The 22,089-nt window shown below is 39.0% G+C and overlaps 1 protein-coding gene and 1 long non-coding RNA gene across 7 annotated transcripts in view; one reads left to right on the top strand and one right to left on the bottom strand.

The window, feature by feature from the left end:
• The window catches only part of LOC123833547 (uncharacterized), a 37,053-nt gene extending 16,602 nt beyond the window's left edge, over window positions 1-20,451 (bottom strand). For 3 of the 4 annotated variants that reach the window (XR_008505104.2, XR_010411728.1, XR_010411726.1), the window contains exons 1-2: window positions 19,479-19,593; window positions 17,529-17,616 (exon numbers count right to left, since the gene is read on the bottom strand). This is a non-coding gene — a long non-coding RNA (uncharacterized LOC123833547). Of the gene's footprint in view, window positions 1-17,528; window positions 17,617-19,478; window positions 19,594-19,730; window positions 19,972-20,252 lie in introns of those variants that run through there. The other variant, XR_010411727.1, reaches the window with a different exon arrangement.
• Window positions 18,689-22,089, top strand: part of PPARG (peroxisome proliferator activated receptor gamma) — a 132,425-nt gene continuing 129,024 nt past the window's right edge. Inside the window, exon 1 of one of the 3 annotated variants that reach the window (XM_045861810.3) lies at window positions 18,689-18,833. The gene's annotated coding sequence lies outside the window, so the exon portion shown is untranslated. Of the gene's footprint in view, window positions 18,834-19,637; window positions 19,791-22,089 lie in introns of those variants that run through there. The other 2 variants (XM_064592088.1, XM_045861809.3) reach the window with 2 other exon arrangements.

The raw sequence follows: 22,089 nt of genomic DNA, 5'->3' as shown, positions 1-22,089 counted from the left end.
GGGGAATTCAGAAATAAAAACCTCTGCTGGAATATAACAGAGGGAAGAGTGTCAAAGGGAGTCAGCATAAAGACAATTTGTGCCCTAAATATGTAACACAAAGCTTAAATTGCTTTGAATTTCTGCAGATTATTGAAGTTACTTAAATAAATTTCACCTGACTAGCGCTTTAAATCCTTTCCAGGATTTTTTTGTCTGAAAGGTTAATTAGGGGCTTGCAAGTGTTGAGAAAAGTATCAGGGTATAAGACATGTTCACTGGTAGCAGTCTTTTAGGTTGAGATAATGAGTTATAATTCTTAAATATTCTCCAAATACCTTTGTGGTTTGAATAAAATCATGACAAATAAACTCTTTCCCTCAAAATACAGTAATAAACTAATAGTAATTAAGGCCTGAGATATTATAAAAGCATTGCCTTTTATCATATGATGCAGCTAGGGTCTCCAAGCTATTGTGTTTCAATATTTAATTAATCATTTCTGAAGACAGACGTTTCCCTTTTTTTCAAAATTAAACAAACAAACACATAAGATCTTATTTAAGATTTCGATTGGGTGACATATTACAGGATCTCAGGTTTGTTATTTTTTTCTAAGCAATCCTCATTTTGGATGGGTGCTGAGCTAACATGTTTATGACTTCCATTGCCTTGCAAAATTGTATGTTTTTGTTTGGTGTTATTTTTGACAATCAGTCCCCTGCCTGATGGCCTGGGTGACTTAAATTTAGATATTTTCTTCACAATTTTCAATTACATCTATCAGAATGACAGCACATGTCACCCTTTGTTGCTTTTGTCCACTAAACATTAGCTAATTCTTTAAACTGGGAATTTTTTGCAAGGATCTAGAAAAAGAGAGAACGGGATATCCGTTGCCAAACATAATGGAATAAATTTTAATCATATTTTTGTAAGTAACTTGTAGATATGTGCTGCAATTTCCTAATAAATGTTACTTGATTTCTGCGGCAATTCACTTCAGAAATTACACTCTCTCCCACAATACAAAAAAGTAATGTCACAAAGGTGAATTCTAAGATACATATTGACAATAAAGGGCCGTAAGCACACAGTGGGCAAAAGTCCTAGCAAACTTGAAAAATATTTAACTGAACAATAATGGAGCAATGCCAAATGCTAAAAGTCACCAAAGGTAATTTTAATTGTTGTAGGTATAATGGTGCTCAATGACAGCTGTTTTGGAACAAAAAGGTTATTTCCTGCAAATTTCAGTAAGTTTTCTCCTAAAATAAACTCTCATTGATTGTTAAAATTACCAATTGTCCTTAATGGCAAATAGACACCAATGTTGGCTAATAACTCTGAGTATGGAGTCATTCCTACATGTTGATTTGTAAACACTATCTGGAGGAAAAATTAAAAAGACATAATGTAGCCCAGTGTTATTTCTCCCTATGGAGATATTTCAGGGCTCTTATGTAAGAGAAGTAGTTGAAAAAAATATCTCAAGCAAAAAGTCCTTACGAACTGAATGTTGCAACTTTCCCAGTAAGCACAGCTTCCTCTCTCCTTTCCCCTCTTTTTTTGGAAATGACAAGAATAAGCTTTTTTAAAACCTAAATTTTGCTAAATTAAAAGTAAAAAATCTTATTTAACAAAAGAGACACACTTATTGGCAAATAAAAATGTGTTTTGTGTGTTGGCCTAATAGCACTAGGATAAACTACTTTAGATATTGTGTTTATTTATACATTAAGTCTATTTTTAACTTTATTTTGACCCCCAAGATTATAATTTTATACATTATGCCTAATGGTCCAATGTTATTTCTTGGCCTTATAAATTTTTAAAATCTGACAACTACTTGAGAAAAAGTAATGTGGGGAAATACAAAGATAAAGAGGGAACAGTTCTTTTTCTTGAATACAGAAACACGGTCATTTAGCTCATTTACTATTAATTCATTATATTGCTCCAACTTTTCTAATTAAGAAAAATAATAGGTATTCATTATTTTTAAAATTGAGAAGTTCAGAAAAAGATAAAGAATACAAATCACCTTGAATGGGGCTCCTGGGTGGCTCAGTTGTTAAGCATCCGCCTTTGGCTCAGGTCATGATCTCAGTGTCCTGGGATCGAGCCCCGCATCAGGCTCCCTGCTCACCGGGGAGCCTGCTTCTCCCTCTCCCACTCCCCCTGCTCATGTTCCCTCTCTCACTGTCTCTCTCTCTCTCTGTCAAATAAATAAATAAAATCTTTTAAAAAAAAAAAATACTTAAAAAAAACCCACCTTGAATACATCTCGCCACCCAGAGATAACTACTGTTAAAAAATAAACTTATTTTTCCTCCGCATTTTTCTATGCGTGTGTACATACAGATATATTTTTAAACAAGATATAGAGACCTTCTTGAGTTTTTTTTTTGTTTGGTTGGTTTGGTTTGATTTGGCGGGGAGGGGCAGAGGAAGAGGGAGAGAGAGAGAGTCTTAAGTAGGCTCCACACCCAGCCCAGCTTGGAGCCTGACATGGAGTTCCATCTCACGACCTTGAGATCATGACCTGAGCCAAAACCAAGAGTCAGACACTTAACCCACTGAGCCACCCAGGCGCCCCACATCTTGTTTTTTAAAAAGATTTTAGTTATCAGTTTATGAAATTTAAAAAAACAACAACAACCTCCCATTGTCCTTAGCATTCCCATTATCCTTAGATATTTAAGATTTTTATTTTATTTTATTTTATTTTATTTCATTTTGTTTCTGCCTGTGGGGTCCACAGCATTCAATTATATATTCTTGTGAGGTAGTATTCCAGTATTTTCTACTTAAGTCTTCCTTTTAAGAACACTTGGTTTTTAGCAAAATATTTATGTAAGGCATTCATGTCAAAATAATGCATTAAATCTATGTTTTTAAAAGATTAAAAAGAGAAAATTTCTATGAGGCTTAGTGTCGAACAAGAAATTAAACATGGAAGTGATTTAATACAATCACTAGTGTTTGCCAATCGAAAGTTTTAGAAATTAATTGTTTTGTTTCACTCTCTTTTGTAGGATACATTTAAAAATGTATTCGGTAGTAATACAACACTGACTATCAAAAGAATAGATCTGTGTGTTCTGACATGAAAAGACCTTAATAAGTGAAAAATTCATGGAAAAAATGTATTTTAAATAATTTCTGCCAAACAGCTGTAAAAGAGCCTGTGCTAAACTACATAAGTCCTTCCAAACATATGAAAATGCGTAGAGAAGAAATTAGTGAGAAACGCCTCAATCTGGGAAGGGAAGTGGAAGTGAGGAGGTAGTAAGGGGGAACTCTTAGAACGTATTCTAGATTTTTCTGTATTCCTTTAAAAAAAAAAAAAACTCTTGCAACAAAAATAAATTCTTACTGATATAATCATTTTTAATGGAAGAAAATAAGGTGATCCAACACCATATTACCCTTTATATTGGCCCGTCACTTCTCTGAATTCTAGTCATTTATGTCATCTCTTCTAAGAAAGTTGAAAGCTCCTAAAGAAGCTGTATGCATGTTACTTTGCATTTTCCCCCACAGCCTTCGCATTAGTGCCTTGACACATAGGTCCTAGTATGTCTGTCTGTCTTCCATGTATAAAACTATGAACTAGGGTATGAGTTAGATGTCACTCCACCAGGGCTGCAAAACTATTATCTTTTGGAGAGGAATGACAAAGAGCTCTGGTTATGGATTTCATTATAAGTCTTTTATAAACAAGAAACATTGAACTGTATTGCCCTTTCTAGTATAATTACTAGAAGCTCAGTTGAAGTCAAGTTTAACCGCATTTGCATATATTTTTAAAAAACAAGACCAGGGACTGAAAGTAATAATTTCTAGTACTTCAGCAGGATCAGCTAAGAGCTCATCAATGGGCACCATTTTTTGTGCCATGAAAGAACTCTGGGCATTCCACCAGGGCACAGTAACTGATGGAAGGAAAGAAGGCATTCCATTTTATAATGTGAACGTAGGAAGGAAATGTAACAATGGAGCCTATCCCTGACTGTTAATATTCGCCTTGAACCTACATAGATATGGCCTCGTTTGATATGGCAAGTACAGTTGTGAGTGGTAGTTAAATGAGAAATTCAGTCTACTTAATCATGAATTAATCCATATTAATGGATTCCAAAATGAGAAAAGACTGGATGGACATCTCTTATAGGCATTTTCTTTCACAAAACGTACTTAGTACCAAATAGCTTCAGTTATTCAAACAGACAGCTTCTTTTCAGATATATTTGGATCCAGCCACAGAAAATAGAGGTATGGCTAGAAATGCATCAACCTCTACATTCTTAACATTTCTTTTTTTTTTTTTTAAGATTTTATTTATTTGACAGAGAGAGACACAGCAGGAGAGGGAACACAAGTGGGGGAGTGGGAGAGGAAGAAGTAGGCTCCCCGCTGAGCAGGGAGCCCGATGCGGGGCTCGATCCCAGGACACCGAGATCATGACCTGAGCCGAAGGCAGACACTTAATGACTGAGCTACCCAGGCACCCCCATTCTTAACACTTCTCTTTCTTTTCACTGGCTCTTTCTCCTTAGCTTAAAATTATATGCAAACCTCTCTCTGCTTTTTTTAAAAATCTAAATTCAATTAATTAACATATAGTATATTATTAGTTTCAGAGGTAGAGTTCATTGATTCATCAGTTGCCTATAACACGCAGGGCTCATTACATCACGTGCGCTCTGTAATGCTCATCACCCAATACCCCATGCCCCCACTCACCTCCCTCCAGCAACCCTCAGTTTGTTTCCTAGAATTAAACATCTCTTATGGTTTGTCTCCCTCTCAATTTGTCTTATTTTATTTCTCCCTCCCTTCCCCTATGATCCTCTGTTTTGTTTTTTAAATTCTACATATGAGTGAAATCATATGGTATTTTTCTTTCTCTGATTAACTTATTTGGCTTAGCATAATACCCTCTAGTTCCATCCATGTCATTGCAATGGTAAGACTTCATTTTTTTGATGGCCGAGTAATATTCCATTGTGTGTGTGTGTGTGTGTGTGTATACACCATCTTCTTTATCCATTCATCTGTTGATGGACATGTGTGCTCTTTCCATGGTTTGGCTATTGTGGATGTTGCTGCTATAAACATTGGGATGCATATGCCCCTTTAGATCATTATGTTTGTATCCTTTGGGTAAATACCTAGTAGTGCAATTTCTGGGTTGTAGGGTAGCTCTATTTTTAACTTTTTGAGGAACCTCCATACTGTTTTCCAGAGTGGCTGCACCAGCTTGCATTCCTACCAACAGTGTAAGAGGCTTCCCCTTTCTTTGCATCCTTGCCAACTTTATTGTTTCCTGACTTGTTAATTTTAGCCATTCTGACTGGTGTGAGGTGGTATCTTATTGTGGTTTTGATTTCTATTTCCCTGATGCCGAGTGATGTTGAGCAAACCTCTCTCTTCTTAAAAACAAAAATAAAACCCTACAACCCACCTTGTTTAAACTTAATGTCCCCTTTGTAAAAATCTACCCTCCTTATTTCACTGATAAATGTCTCTAAAGAGGCATATACATACATTATCTCTACTTTCTTGCCACAAATGGTAACCAGAAATGGCTAAGAGACTGGACTCAGAAGTAGATAAGAGCTGAGTTACCTTTGATCTGCCATGTGCTGGTTGTATGACTCTGGTCAGGGCCTCTGTCTGTCTCAATTTATTCATCTATAATATGAGGATAATAATAATAATAATAATAATAATAAAGTAATAATAATAATAATAATAATCCTGCCTTCCCTCAGAAGGTTGTGTTGAAGAATAAAGAACATGACATTTACAATGTTTGGCACACAGTAGGTGCTCAGTAAATGTTCCTGGCTGACACGGCTTCTGCCTTGATCTCACCAGTTACCAGGCCTGCTTTAACTGACCTCTCTGTGCCATCTGAGAGTATTGTGTTCTTCTTCTATTGAACTTCATTATATCAAACTGTTCTCATTTTCCTTTTTTCTATTTCTTGGGCTGTTCCTTCTCAGATTCCACCTATCCCTTAAAACCTCATCTTCCCCAGAGATTTCTCCTCAGCCTCCTCACCTTCTTGTTCTCCTTGGCAATCTCATTCACATCAGTGGCTTCGGTTGCTAAGCGAAAAATGACAACTCCACATTATATTTCCATCCCAGACCCCTTTCCAAAGTTACAGGAGATCGCCAATCATCTCTGCACACCTTCATTTGGACATCCCTCACAAACACCTAAAACTCAACATGTCTCAAACTGAGCCCATCAATTGCTCAAGTCAGAAACCTGAGCATATGTGCTCGCTTCGGCAGCACATATACTAGAAACATGAGCATTAGCTTCGATTTAGGTTCTCTAGTGCAAATGGTTTTGTTTGTTTTGTTTTTGTTTTTGTGTTTTTTAAAAGCCTTGGATCCTCCTAAGTATTTTTGTCTGGCTAGGTTGTATTCATCCTTCAAGATTAAGCTCAGGTATTACATCTTTGGGAAGCCTTCCCATTAACCATCCTCCCTTCCCATTAACCACCTGCCCCTCCAACCTGAGTTAGATTTCTCTCCCTTTCCAGTACCCCATGGCACCATGGAACAACCATTTCATAGCACTTAATCACATTGGTATTCTAGCTTTGTTTTTTGTTTTGTTTTGTTTTGTTTTTAACTTGTCTGCCTCTGTCTCTTCTACAGGACTGTGAACTTCTTAAAAGCAGGGTTTTTGCCCTTCAGCCTAACACAATGTGTGACGAAAAGGATGTGCTTAATAAGGATTGGAAAGTCAACTCTATTAGCCCACTGTTGAGCTTGATCCCTTTGCTTTTGCAGGAGTACTACTGATCCTGGAATTCAGCAATGTGATAGGGAGAAGCTCAGTGACGTTACAATCTACAAAATAGTAAATCTGGTCCTAGATAAGTAAGAGTTAACTATACACTAGAGTTCAAGGGAGCCTTGCCAAGCCAATAAATTACTTGGTGTTTACTGAATACCAACTGTTTTCCCCACATACTGAATATGTTTACTATTTCCATGGCTCACATTTCTTACTAAGAGTAATGGAATTAAACTTTTATTTTTCCGTGAGAAGGAAGAGATTCTTTTGGTAAGATATCATCTTAAATGATGGCCCTTAAATACTTGAAAAGGCAATTCTTCCCTCTCTTTATTGGGACTTGTACTCTCTAATTCACATGATAAAGAACAACATTAAGAATCTGGCTTAATATTTTGAGTTCTAACAAACTTTTTTAGTTGTGCACAGTCAGGGAAGGAGAGAAGGAACCAAGATTGGGAACCAGGATGAGAATTTGGCATTATTTGAAATCTTCCATTTTTTGTAAGAAAAAAAAATGTTCATGAAGAATTTGAGTGGTTAAGAACAAAACTTAAAATATCACCTAGGATGCTTTTTTTTTTTTTTTTGGAGAGAGAGAAAGAAAGTGTGGGGAGGGGCAGAGGGAGAGAGAGAATCTCAAGTAGGCTCCACACCCAGCACAGAGCCTGATGCCAGGTTCGATCTCATGGACGCTGAGATCTTGACCTGAGCCAAAATCAAGAGTCAGATGCTTGCCTGAGCCCCCCAGGCGCCCCAAAATATCACCTAGGATTCTTCTTAAATCAAAGATTCATGCGTTCAACCATGTGGCTCTAATTAGTCTAGGAATCCTGGATTCCACCTTTCTAAGATTAGAAACAAACATATAAACAAAACCAAAAACAAAACACTAAATGTTTGATATGCAGCCAGGCTTGAGAACCACTGATTATTGATTTACATATGGAAACTCCTTTGAGTAATCCTGAAACTTAACAGTAAATGCTTCTTTTATAAACAAATAAACAGACAGAAAAAGTGGCCAAAAAAAAAAAAAAAATCACTGATGAAAATTTGCAACTTAAAATACTACAAATACTTAGCACTAAAACGATTGTTAACTTGCCAGAATTCTGGGACTTCTCTTAGAAGTAGTCACTAATTATATCACATTTAAAAAACTTTTTTTTTAACATATAATGTATTATTTGTTTCAGGGGTACAGGTCTGTGATTCAACAGTCCTACACAATTCACAGCGCTCACCATAGTACATACCCTCCCCAATGTCCATCACCCAGCCACCCCATCCCTCCCACCCCGTCCCCTCCAGCAACCCTCAGTTTGTTTCCTGAGATTGAGTCTCTTATGGTTTCTCTCCCTCTCCGGTTTCGTCTTGTTTCATTTTTCCCTCCCTTTCCCTATGATCCTCTGTCTTGTTTCTCAAATTCCTTATATCAGTGAGATCTATATCACATTTTTTACATCAGATAATTTCCCTTTTTTCTCTGAAGATGGAAATAAGGACCTACCAAATCTATGGCTATTAGCCAGTACCTAATTTTTAGGTATCATAAATAAACAAAATTGCACTTGATCCATTGATTCATTTCCAAATATTTGTTGAGTACCTACTACGCACCAGGCACATAAGCACTTTGTATGCAAGGTACCGTGGTTTGGGGGCTCTTCCTGTTTGGAATAGAGTATTATTTTCAATAGTAATTCAATAAATGTGCATTGACTCACTGATTAAATTTAGTGTCAAAAATATTATTATTTGAGTTCTTTTGAAATCTACAAGAATGCTGTCAGAAAAGTTGTATTGTTAAAACAAGTAAGTATCAGGAAATCCCCTTGGTAGTGGTGGTACTTTAGTGATATAAAATATAAAACTATTGGAGGATCATAATGTAAAATTGAACAATACACTGAATCTTTTTTAAACAAAAAATAAGCCAATCTAAAGGAACTGTATTACACCCATGCAAACTAGAAATGTGCTTTTTGAGATTAATCAGATAATTTTCAACCTAACTTGTGAAGAGAGGGCCAAAGGGTGTTCCATTCCTGAAAATAATCCATTATAGTAAATCCATTATAGTATTATAGTGAAATGAAGTGTTTGACTTTTAATCCAAGATAGTAGACCAAGTACATCTATTTACCAACCTTCACCACCCTAAAAGCCCATTAAAATGATTAAGGCCACTGCTATTTCCCAAAGCACTTCTGTGTGGATTAGAAAAAGTCACTCGGTCGGTTAAGCATCTGACTCCTGATTTTGGCTCAGGTCATGATCTCAGGGTCATGAGATTGAGCCTGGCATCAGGCTCCATGCTGGGCATGGGGCCTGCTTAAGATTCTCTCTCCCACTCTCCCATTGCCCCTTCCCCCCTGAAAAAGTCACCCCTTCTTTCAGGTAGAATGAGTGCACGGCTAGGATTTTAGATCCTTTTTGTCCCCTAGGCTGGGCTCTCTGGGCAGTTACAACGATCTGCTGCGGCCCAGGAGTAACAGAATGACATTATAAGGCAGGTGGGTGAAGAAGGGAAAAGTAAAAACACACTAGTTCTTATTCAGTAAAAGAGGATATAAATTTTTTTTTCTCAACATGTTTAAAATGGAGATATGATTCACATATCATAGAATTCAGCCTTTTAAATGAACAATTCAGTGGATTTTAGTATATTTAATAAAGTCATGCAACCATCACCATTGTCTAATTCCAGAACATTTCATCACCCCAAAAACAACTATACCCATTAACAATTATTCTTTTTTTTATGTTCACTTAGCCAACATATAGTACATCATTCATTTTTGATGAAGTGTCCAACGATTCATTAGTTGTGTATAACACCCAGTGCTTTATTTTCTCCTCTCCCATCTAATCTATTTTGTGTCCCTATGGATTTGCCTATTCTGAACATTCCATATAAATGGAATTATACAATATAAGGTCTTTTATGACTGACTTCTTTCACTCAGCATAATATTTTTGAGGCTCATATATTTCATAACATGCATCAGCACCTCATTCATTTGTACTGCTGAATAATATTCCACTGTATATACATCACCTTCTGTTTACCCATTCATCAGTTGCTGGACATTTGGATGGTTTCCACTTTTTTGGTTTCCTATGAGTAACACTATTATGAGCACTGTTAATGAGCATTCAAGTGGCTTGACTTTTTACAAAAAGCTTATATGACTTCTGTAATTTTTAAAGTAATTAGAAAGAAAAGGAAAAAATCATTTACATAAAAGTTCAAAGCTGTGATTTATTTTTCTTTTCGATTTTGTTTTTGTCTTTCAACTAGGATGTAAATATCTTTTCATTGTGTGGTCGGGTTGACTTTGTCCATATATTATGATTGTTATTGATCTTATGGTTTGTAAATATTTGTTTTATTTGTTTCATATGACATTGCATGCCTTAAGCATGTAATATGATATATTAAAAATATGTTTTTGAATGCCTGGAAATACTACAGGATTATACTGAATTACTGAAGTTTTACTGAAAGAATCAATGGATAGTTACAGGACATTTAAAACAGAAAAATACTTTGGGAAGGAAAAAATATCCATGTATCCATGTTATGGTGGTAGGAAGAGAGGCTGCAAAGACATTAATGGCAACAAAGTATCACTGTTCAGTAAAGCACACTGGTCCCCTTAACTCCTGCCCCCACCTCCTCCCAAGAGTGCACAAAGTTTCTAAACATATACAGTTGAACCTTGAACTGTACAGTTTTTTTAAATATAGTACAGTAACTGCAAATACATTTTCTCTTATGATTTTCTTAGTAACATTTTCTTTCTCTAGCTTATTTTATTGTAAGAATACACTACATAATACATATACCATACAAAATATGTGTTCATTGGCTATTGATGTGATTAGTAAGGCTTGGGGGAGTCACTGCTATAAGCAGATTTTCAACTGCATGGGAGACCCCAGCCCCCACATTGTTAAAAGGTCAACTGTACATGTAATTCATGACCAACCGACCAGATACTCAAAGATTTAAATTGCAGTAGAAATGCAAAACAGAAGGAAAGGCTATCCTGAGCCAGACCGTCACCCCCAGACAGGTGTCACTCCCAAATGTCATGTCCTAGATGTATGAAAAATATTCCTTTAGGAGTCAGGTGCTTGAGAGATAGGCAATGTAGGTGCTGGAAAACCTCTTCTGTACAAGGGGAAAAGGGAAATTATATTACTGAAAGATCACAGTGGGAAGAGAATATCTAAAATAACTCTAATAGGAAGTGTATCTCTGGAGCTCCAGGGTCAGACTTCCCCATCAGTCCTCAGATTCTGCTCAAAACAGAAACTGTGTATCAATAGTAGCTGTTCGCAGTGTCAAAAGCAAAATTGCCACAAGGGTTCAAAAGTTCAAAACAAAATTATGTTCACAAAAACAGAAAAGCCAGTGGCTACCTAAGTAAGGCTAAAATGAGTAGCAGAGCCTGGGGATTTACATACTAATCAATTTTGTAGGACCTAATGATGAAAATACAACTTCTAAAGGTAATTGAGTCTATCACATTATTACTGTTACAATAATAAAAACTTTTTGAGCCCCTACCACTTGTCATGTTAGGCATACTATGAGCTGGGGCTACAACAGTGAATAAAAAACCCCCTCCTTAAGGGGTAAATGGGAAATCTCTGTATCTTACTCTTAATTTTGCTGTGAATCTCTAAAATAATAAAGTCTTACAAAAATCCCTGCCTTCATGGAGTTTACATTCTAGTGTGGGGAGACAAACAATAACCAAAAGTTTAAAAACAATTTCAGGTGGGACAAAGAAAAAGAAAACTGTTAAGAGAATAAAGAATAACAGTGATGGAAGACCTCTTGATGAGGTGACATTTGCATTATTTACTTAATTGTAGGCATGGGTTTGCAAGTTAAACAGCCAGCAATCAATCATTCAACAGACATCAATAGCCCACTTACTTGATTTCAGGCATTTAGTGCAGGAGGTCCTTGGCATTAAAAAAAAAAAATCAATAAACCATGGTTTCCGTGTCAAGGCACTTGCAACCCTAGTAGGAGAAGACAGACACTTCACCAACAACCTATACCAAAATACAACAAGTATTCGGGGCGCCTGGGTGGCTCAGTTGGTTAAGCAGCTGCCTTCGGCTCAGGTCATGATCCTGGAGTCCCGGGATCGAGTCCCGCATCGGGCTCCCTGCTCGGCGGGGAGTCTGCTTCTCCCTCTGACCCTCCCCCCTCTCATGTGCTCTCTCTCATTCTCTCTCTCACAAATAAATAAATCTTAAAAAAAAATACAACAGGTATTAGACTGATCTAGGTATATGCAGAGGAATAAACAGAAACTTGAAGGAAGGGCGCCTGGGTGGCTCAGTTGGTTAAGCGACTGCCTTCGGCTCAGGTCATGATCCTGGAGTCCCGGGATCGAGTCCCGCATCGGGCTCCCTGCTCGGCAGGGAGTCTGCTTCTCCCTCTGACCCTCCCCCCTCTCATGTGCTTGCTCTCTCTCATTCTCTCTCTCAAATAAATAAAATAAAATCTTTAAAAAAAAAAAAAGAAAGAAAGAAACTTGAAGGAACACAATTATTCCCAGGGGGGTCTTCCAGAAGGGCAGATTAGGGTCTTGCTCTCCTTCCTAACCTTTAGCACACAATACTCATTTGTACAGTTCACATAAGGGGAAGAAGAATGTAGAAGAAGTGGGCTGTCAGTGGCTGAAAGTGACCCCCCTCCCCGCCCCTGGAACTCTATCAACCACCCAGGCCCCACCCAGCTACCCCAAAGCTTAGGGAACCAATATCTGCTGAAATCTGTTCTTGGCACAGATACACAAGGGTTGTTTTGCTTTTGTTTTTGATTTTGTGTTGTTGTTGTTGTTGTTGTTGTTAGCAACTGAAACTACCATAACTGTCTTTCCCCAGTTATTTGCCCATTTCTCAGCCTGAACATATTTATGTCCTTGGGTCCTCTGGAAGGAACTCTGTAGCAGGCAGACAATGGTTCTCTCAGCAATAAACACATTTTACAATTTTCTGGTATTTCAGTAGAGAAATTTTCTGATAACCAAAAAGCTCCCAGAGTAAATCATTTGAACCAACTTTTATGTAGAAGGCTCAAAAACAACATTTTAAAACAGTTTGAAAGTTTCATGATGAAAACCTGTTTGGGGGATTTGCTTCAGAATTATATTAGAAGAGAGGAAGATGAGTGAGGGCACAGAAGAAACAAGATTGGCCATAAACTGACACCAGATTATGAGTATAAGGAGGTTCATTTCCTATTCTGTCCACTTCTGTATTATGTCTAATCTTTTCCATCATAAGAAGCATTTGCTTTTTAGTTTTATATGACAAAGCCTGGGACCTATAAAATCACACAGGTGTCCTGAGAAAACTATTCTCATACAGAAATCTGGAGTTCATGGTTATTTTTAAATCTATTCCTAATACTAGTGATTCTTTACATGCAAGAAAGAAAGAGAGCAGAGCGTCCATGTAGACTGATGACTAAATAAGATATATATAGGAAAAAATACTTCAAAAAGTATTTCCCAAAAAATGTTTTGAAAATACAATTTAGGGGCACCTGGGTGTCTCAGTCGGTTAAGCAGCTGCCTTCAGCTCAGGTCATGATTCCCCAGTCCTGGGATGGAGCCCTACATCGGGCTCCTTGCTCAACGGGGAGTGTGCCTACAAGTTCCTACAAGGAGCCTGACTTGGCATTTTTCTCAAGTCCTCTCATTGGTGAGATTGTGGGAATATATTATATTTCCATTTTATAGACAAGGAAACAGCTTCAGAGAGAGCAAGTCTCCCGCCCAAGGTCACAATGAGCAGAGATAAAGGTCAGGGCTCTTTCCATTCTACTACTACTACTTACTTCATGCTCTTAAAAGGAAAAGATAATGGAAAATAGGACAGCGTTCCCATTCTGAAAACTCTGCCATTCCAGGGTGACCAGGAGTTCTCTTCTTCCTCACATCTACTCACTCTACTTCCTAACTCTTGCTACTTAGAAGCCAATCTGATATGCAAAGTAGGTAAATTTTTAGGAAAAAAAGTAGAGAAAATTTGGCAAAGCAGGACAAAATGCTCTTTTTTTATTCCCCGAAAATCAAAGTATTTCTGAACCTCTAAGAGATGTTTTCAAACCATTAAAACTTTAAAATTTGAGTAGTCTAATTCAAAACTATTGAAATTACCAAATGGAATTTCCTTGGAATTAAATATCATCATTAAGTTCATAAGATGTTTACAAATTATAAAAAAGAAAAATAGGGAGTTATTTCATTCAATAGGAAAGAAAACAGTACTCTTGAAGAAATGGCTTTAAAATTATTTCTTTTGGGAGCGACGTCTCTGGAACCCTCCAGACTACCTGCCCAGCTTTTAAACTGCCAAGGCTGGGGAAGGGACAATGCTGGTTTCATTGCCCATTAGAAACCCTTGATCTCTGGCATGACGAGCTCATGGAAACAAGGTATCGGAACATTTAGGATGCCGATGTCGTCAGGAACCAGAAATTGGAAGCAGAGAAGAGGCAACTTAGCAAACATGAGCTCTGTCTTGCTGTCGGGGGGGGGGGGGGGGGTGACGCCGGTGGTGGACACCTGTGTGCGGGGCCGTTTGAGGGAAGCTGCGGCGGCGGACCTCGGGCCCGGCATGGAGGACATAAGGCAACGAGGCATCTTGGGGCCTCCAGAACTGTGGATTGAAATAAACGGTAGGTCTAAAAGTGTCACCAAAAAAAAAAAAAAAAAAAATTTCTTTCAATTATTCCAAATTATCTTTAAAAAAGCTCAAAGTGAGGGTACTAAAAAAATGCTAATTTGGCTATATTCTCTTACGGTTTTTAATTTGAATCAACACACAGCTGCATTTATTGTAACCTAATTATTTGTTTATAATCAAGATTAATACTTGTATTAAAATGTTCCAGAAATTTTTTTTATTCATAAGCAACCACTCAGAAATAGAAAGCTGACTTATGTAGAGAGTTATAATGAAAAGATCAATCAATTGGAGGTCAGAAGAAATGGGATACAAGCCTGGCTGTGGTACTTAAGATCTTGTAACAAATGGGCAAGTCATTTAGTGAAGGGCAAGATAACAGGTGACAGAATAGGGAGAGGAAGAGAAAAGGACCTTAATCGAAGTCAAAGTAAAATTGGGAGGTTGTGGGTAAAATTTTAGAAGAAGATCTAAAAATCATGTATGAGAACATAACAGAGTCATTCAAAAAGTGGCTGTATTTGTGGAAGTGTGTGTGTATGTGTGTGTGTGTAATCTGTCTGGCATGTTGAACTGGTTATAATTTTTTAAATTTTAAATTAAGATCTTCTAAATCTCCTGGGAATGTGTGGCGTTTAGATAGGACAATTGGTGTCTCAGATAAAGAGTTGTGATGGTACACAGCTGCCATGAATAAGTGACTCAGTTGGATGATTGGAAACAGAGCACATTAATTTTCCTAAACCCAATCTCCAAAATAGTTAAATATCACTATTAATGTCAACACTCTGTTTTGCCAAACCCTTGAAAAATAAAAAAAAAAAGAAGTAATATAACAGTATTTAAAAATACCTGAGTTCTCAAAAAAACCAACCAACCAACCAACCTGAGGTTCTCTCAGTCAAGCTAGTTTTAATTGGAGGAAAATGCAAATCAATTAAGTTATGGTTCCCTCCCACTACTAGATTTGTACTTCCTTCCCAATATAATAAACATAGTATGCAATTATGAACCTGGGAACAAAGTTCCCCTAGTTGGAAGAAAAGCAAATATGTTTGCAAATCTTGAATGAGGTGAACAGCTGAGCACTAACTGCAAAAAAAATAAGTGCCACAGGACCAAACATCAAGAGTTGGAAGGTGTCCTTGTGGTTGGGAAAACTGAACCAAGGTACAATCTTGTATCTCTAGAAACTACAGTATGGATAGGACTGTGTATGCATGCTATTGCAGGGCGGAGACCATGTGCTGTTCATCATTTTATCCCCAGCACTTAGCAGAGGGCCTGGCACAAAATAAGCACTCAATAAATGTTTGTGGAATGAAAGAATTCTGCAACTGTAAGCTTACACAGTGTTTTTCTAATTTTTGAAAATATGGCCAACAGTAATAAACACATTTTACACCAATTCCTGGTACACACAAACACACATATACATAACATAAAAGTTATGAAGTAACATTTTTTTTAAATTTAGGAAGTACATTCTGATAGTTTCTGTTCTGTTCTGTTTTATTGGACTTTAAAAAATATCTTGGTTATAGCCCACTGAATTGATTTAATAATCCACCAGTGAATCAAGACCAGTAGTTTAAAAAACAGATTTATATTATTTCTATTTACATTCCTTAACTTCTTACATTTTTAGGCTTCACTAACTACAGATCACTTTCAAAAATCACAGATTTCTTTTTTTATTTAGAAGGATGTTTAGGAAGTATTCATATTCTAGTATTCAACTCTAAAATGTTGCACCAGTTCTGAGTTTACTGTGTTGGGATTCTCTTTGGTCAGTGTCCTTAATTATGCGAATTTCCCCAACCAAAAGCAGGTTTGCCCTACCTCACACCATACACAAAATTTAACTAAAAATAACTCTGAGACCTAAACATAAGAGATAAAACTATCAACTCTTAGAAGAGAATTTAGGAGTAAATTTTTATGGCTCTGGATTAGGAATTGATGTGACACCAAAAGAAAAATAGGTAAATTGAATTTCATTAAAATTAAAAATTCTTCTGCTTTAAATGATGCCAAGAAGAAAGTAAAAAGAACTTACTGGATGGAAGGAAATATTTGTTAATTACATATCTGATAAAGAACTTGTATACAGAATATATAAACAGATCTTATAAATTAACAATAAAAATATAAATAACCCAATTTAAAGATGAACAAAGGATTTTAATAGACTTTTCTTCAAGGAGGATACACAAATAGCCAATAAGCACATGAAAAGATGCTTGTATGATGAGTCATTAGGGAAATACAAATCAAAACCACAATGAGGTACCACTTCACACACATCAGGTTGGCTAAAATAAAAAAGACAATAACAAGTGTTGAAGAATGTGGAGAAGCTGGAACCTCCATACATGGCTGACATGAATGTAGAATGGTGCAGCCACCTTGGAAAACAGGCTGGCAGTTCCTTAAAAAATTAAACATAGAGTCACCATTTGATCAAGCAATTCTGCTCCTAGATATGTACCCAAGAGAAAGAAAAACATGTCTACACAAAACCTTGATATGAATCTTCATAACAGCATTTTTCCTAATAGTCAAAAAGTAGAAACAACCCAAATATTCATCAACAGTGGATGAGTAAATGAAATGTGATATATCCATACAATGGAATATTATTTGACCATAAAAAAGAAAGAAATATCGATATGATACCACATGGATGAGCCTCAAAACATTATGCTAAGTTCAAAGAAGCATGTCACAGAAGACTTTATTGTATTTCATTTATATGATATATCCAAAATAGGTTAATCTATGGAGACAGAACTGGATTAGTGGTTAGGTAGGGTTACAGGGAATGACTGCTAATGGGTAGGAGGTTTCTTTTGAAATGGTGATGGTGGTACAACTCTGTCAATAAACTGACAAATATTGAATCATACATTTGGAACTCTGGAATGATCAAGAAGAATGCATGCAGCACTTCTATGCCTGAGTGTAGAATGTTGAGCCCTGACAACCCGACTTACCTAGACGACAGGCAAAGAAATGGGTGGCTTCCAATGGTCAACAAATGTTCTTTTCTCGAATCCCTACAGAGCTGTAGCTCTTCTTGTTCTAGGAGACAAGTAGAAGGACACGAATCTATTGACTTTAGCTCTGAACCTTTTCAGAAGTGATACTCATCCTCACAAAATTGTCCTTCAAAAATGAGAACCTTTTGCCCTAAAGGGAAAAGAACTAAGCGTCCCCAACTAGTTAAGATGTGAAAGGGCTAGAGAGCATTCTGGACAAGCAATCGATAATTTTCTTGAAGTCAGGAACGTTATTCGTCTTTGCTTTCTCAAGGAGGACCAGGCCGAGAGCGGGATGCTCAGTAAATGCGATGGGAGGAAGGGAAAAAGGTACGGCCTCAAGTCCAGAAGACCAGAGGCTTTCTGACTGGGCATCTGTGAACCCCTCTGGACGAGTCGTCACGGAGAGGGCGGCAGGAAAAGCAGCGGCCCGCAGACTGCCCAGTACATTTACCAGGCAGCATGCCCCAAACTGCTTCTCCAACGTGAGAACTTGGGATTCCCACGCCCCGCGTCCCACCCCACCCCCACCCCATGAGTCCTGATCCCTCAGTGCAGGAAACACCGCTAAAGAATTCAAGAAATGCTGTTAGTGAGTTTAAGAAATGCTTTTAATGATTAAAACTAAAACTCTATCACCTTAAGGAACTAATGAGCACCGGTGTGAAGTACAAATGCAAAAGGAGGGGGGGCGCTGAAAGTGCGCAGCACCATTGGGCCCTCGGGTAAAAACCAGGTGATCCTAAATATGATTTAATTTCTTTTTAAAGAATGTCATTAAAAATAACAGCTTGGAAAAAGGAAATCTCGCAGGGCGAAGGGTGAGACACACTGGCGTGGAGACGGAGGGCGGGCTCCGGAAGCCCGCACCGCGGACTGTTCCCAGACGTGACCGTGGGCACCTTTCTGAGCTCCGTCCGGGTGCCGGCTCTGTAAAATGGGACCATTTCTGGGCCGCCTCCCAGCGGTGGCTGCGAGGAACGAGCGAGGCCGGGCCGAGGGCGTGCGCCCCAAGGCAGCCCCAGAGGCCAGGGGCCCTACTGTGCGCCAGGCGGCGGGCGCCCCGCGCCGCGCGCTCCCCGCCCCCGCGCCGTGCCGCGCCGCCGCGCCCGCCCCCGGCCCGGCTCAGCCTCGGGCAGGCGGGGCCGACCGCGCTCGGAGCCGTAGCCCGCGCCCGCGCCCGCGCCCGCGCCGCAGTCGCCGCCTGGGGCGCTCGGGCGGCCGCCGGGACACCGGAGCCGGGCGCTGCCGCAGCCGCAGGTCAGTGTCGGGGTGCGGGCGGCGCTGGGGGCCTGGAGGGCGGGGAAGCGCCGAGGGGCCGGGGCCCGAGGAGGGCCGGGGCTGCGGCGTCGAGGTCGGAGGGGACGGGCACGGACAGGTCCGGGTGAGGGTCGCGGGCGTGCTGAGAAGTCCCGGTACAGAGCGAGCCAGCCGGGCCGCGGAGGGCAGGGGCTGCGCGCGAGACGCGCCGCAGGGAGCGGCGGCCGCGCACCGGGAGGCGCCGGTCGTGCGTCCGGCGCTCCCGGGACAGGCCCCCCCGAGGGAGCGCCTGGGTCGGGGTCCGAGAGAACCGGGACCTCCGAGTCCCCGGCGGAGGTGCGCCGGCGTCCGGGAGGCGCTCGAGGGGAACTTTGGGACCGAAACGCGGGCTCCGGTGCCTGTCCGTCCCGCCGCCGTAGAGTCTCCTTCTCGGTCTCCAGAGCCCTGGAGGCGGTCACTGGGGGTCGCGGTGACAGATAAGCGAGGGGCGCGTTCGAGGTCACCTAACCCCGGTGCCCTTGAGCGCTGAGCTGGCCGTGAGCCGAGTGAAGAGGCTGGGACGTGGGCCGGATTCCCCGGGGTTATAGGGGATGGAGAAGGCGTGCGTCCCCCGCCCCACCCCCGTGTTTGGAAAGGTGGCATTACCGGGCTGGGGGTTCCTACACGTGCCGCGCCTCACTGCCCGCGCTGTGTCCTCTCACTGAGGTAGGGAGAGGCAGGTAGCCTGAACACAAAGTCCTGGTCCCTCAGTGCAGGGGGTGGAAAGTGGGTGTGTGGTTGTGGTACTGTATGCCTTGGTATTTGGGGAGGAGCCTAAGGTAAGGAGGCAGAAACTGGGAGTAACCTATTCGCCGCTTTTATATAAGGTCAGTTGTTAGGTAAAGAAGGGGCCTTTACCTCTGCTGGTGTTCAGAAGGCTGCATTTCTAAATTCTTCTTGTTAGCTTCCGTTGATTAGGTGAGTCGCCTCACTCTGATTGCGTTTTGTTGAAATGTGTTGATGTGTCCAAAATTTGCGAGATGATGATGAGGACAATTATATCGTTAGTATTTGGCTGTGCTCTTGTTTGACCCTAAGAATCGAATTCACTTGGGTCTAAAGATAGCTCACTATTTTCTTGGGGAAAATAGTGTCAGTTCTAGGAGAAATAAAATTTTAAAAAAAAATTAGTGATCTGTCAGGAAGAAGCTAAAGTTTTTCTGTTTTTCCTTTTCAAGGTTGGGGGATGAAATGTAAAATTAAATTTGTTAAATTATCATCTGAAAACATAACCAGGCAAGATGCTGACCTGAGTTGTAGGAATCCTATTGCTGGAGAAGCTCCTTATTTTGAAGTACATTATTTTAATGTCAACTGTTTTTTATCATTCACGAAACAAATTGTAACCAGAGTTGTTGAGAGAACAGTGAAATAACTTACTCTTTAAAAGGACCCAGGCACGTCTTCTTCCACAAATCTCAGGTGTTCTCTGGCAGTCTTCCGTCTATAGCTAAGGGATCAATCGCTGACTGAAAGCAGAACCAAAATGATGGCGTTCGATGATTTAGGAAACCCTTCTGGTATAGAGACTGACATAGACATTCCCTGGGGCTTCTCAAAGAAATACTTCACACTCCTATGAATGTTTTATGGAAGACACTTACACATGTTACCAGTTAGCGTTCTGAGGGATGTTTCGAGGGAAACTGTTCAAGTTTTAACATCATTTTTGTGTTGTCTATTTTCAGTCAGATTCACAGATTGATTCTGTAGTTAATACGGTGCCATAGTATTCTTTAATATACAAAATTTAAAACTAATGTCATGTTAGCCAAAAAATGAAGTTTGTTACAAAACCATCTATTTTTGCCTTACTGGGTACTTCACATAATTTTTTCCCTTTATTTAAATTATATGATATGTGATACTTCACTTGCTGATAATTATATCTTAAAACATCTTAGAATCAACTAGTGACCATCTCAATCTTTTATAATTCACTGGGAGGGGAAAAAAGTGGTTATTTCATTTTTAAATAATAATTCTTTTTCATATTGAAAAGTTTGTTTCTAGTCTTCACAAAAACTACTATAACAGCATGGCATTGATGAAATATGAAGATTTGAAGGATTCTGGGCTAAGATTTTGGGGCATTGTTTTTTCACTCTTTTAGATTTAAAAGAATATAATTTTTAAAAAGTAAAACTCAAATGTCCACCAGCATCATATTCTCTATTATTACACTTAAAATACTTTGAAAATATTTTTTGTGATTGGTTATTTTTAATAATTAAATACAGTTTTCTTTAAAGGGACAAATTTCCTTAATGTTCATTTCTTTGTATATTTCAAAATTATGTTTAAACAATGTGTCATAATTTTTTTAAAAAACACTATTAATTTCAAAATCCCTATGACATTTAAAATTTATACAGGAGACAGAGTCTGACTTTAGGAGTATGGATTAGAAATGCATTACTGATCACGGCTAATTGCTTTTAGCAAGTTGTAGGACTATAAACAAACACTTATATTCTCTCTTCTGTAATTGTCTGAAAATAAGATGTTTGCCACTAATCTTAACTCTGAAGATAATTATGCGTGTGAAAGCTTTGTGGCAGCCGCTGCTGTGAAAACATACACCAGTATTAGTACATCTCATTTAGTTTTCAGATTGTGAAATGGTCGTTAATAACAGGAGACTTTCATGAAGCACGGGAAAAGTGTTGAAATAATACTTTACAAATGTTTCATAAATCCTGGCCCATACTTTTACCTCTTTCATAGGATGTATGTATGTATCTATCTGCTAATGGGTAACACAGAAAATGTCATCCTTCTAATTTGCGGGTGTCCTGCTGAATTCATTTTCACTTGAACTTGGGAATATATGTCCTAAGGTGTAGCAAACCGTACTGGAAGAAGTTTTTGGTCTCATTGGTTTCCACTAAATAAATACCAGTTGTAGGAGGATTTTTTAAAAATCACTAATCAAGAAAACTTGATTTAAATCACCAGTCTATAAATGTAAACATATGCTCCGCACCTAAAAAATAAACTGAATTTCTAAGTTGCTTTTCTTATTTTTCCTAGCAGACCCCAACGTTAGGGTAGTTGAGGCCCAAAAGCAATAAAAAAGGCAGCGGTTTAAAGTGCTTATGAAGGTTCTTCGAAACTGATATAATTTGACTCCACCACAGTACAGTAAGATCTGTGAATAACCCATCTTGCAAGCATAGACAGCCCCCACATATCATACTTCAGTTAGTTTCATAAC

The sequence above is a fragment of the Mirounga angustirostris genome, unplaced genomic scaffold (assembly GCF_029215605.1).
Source record: "Mirounga angustirostris isolate CCGP_5_RB_7025 unplaced genomic scaffold, mMirAng1.0.hap1 SCAF_1, whole genome shotgun sequence".
Lineage (NCBI taxonomy): Eukaryota > Metazoa > Chordata > Mammalia > Carnivora > Phocidae > Mirounga > Mirounga angustirostris.
Note: the sequence above shows the minus strand (reverse complement) of the source record. Positions and strands in the feature narration are given on the sequence as shown.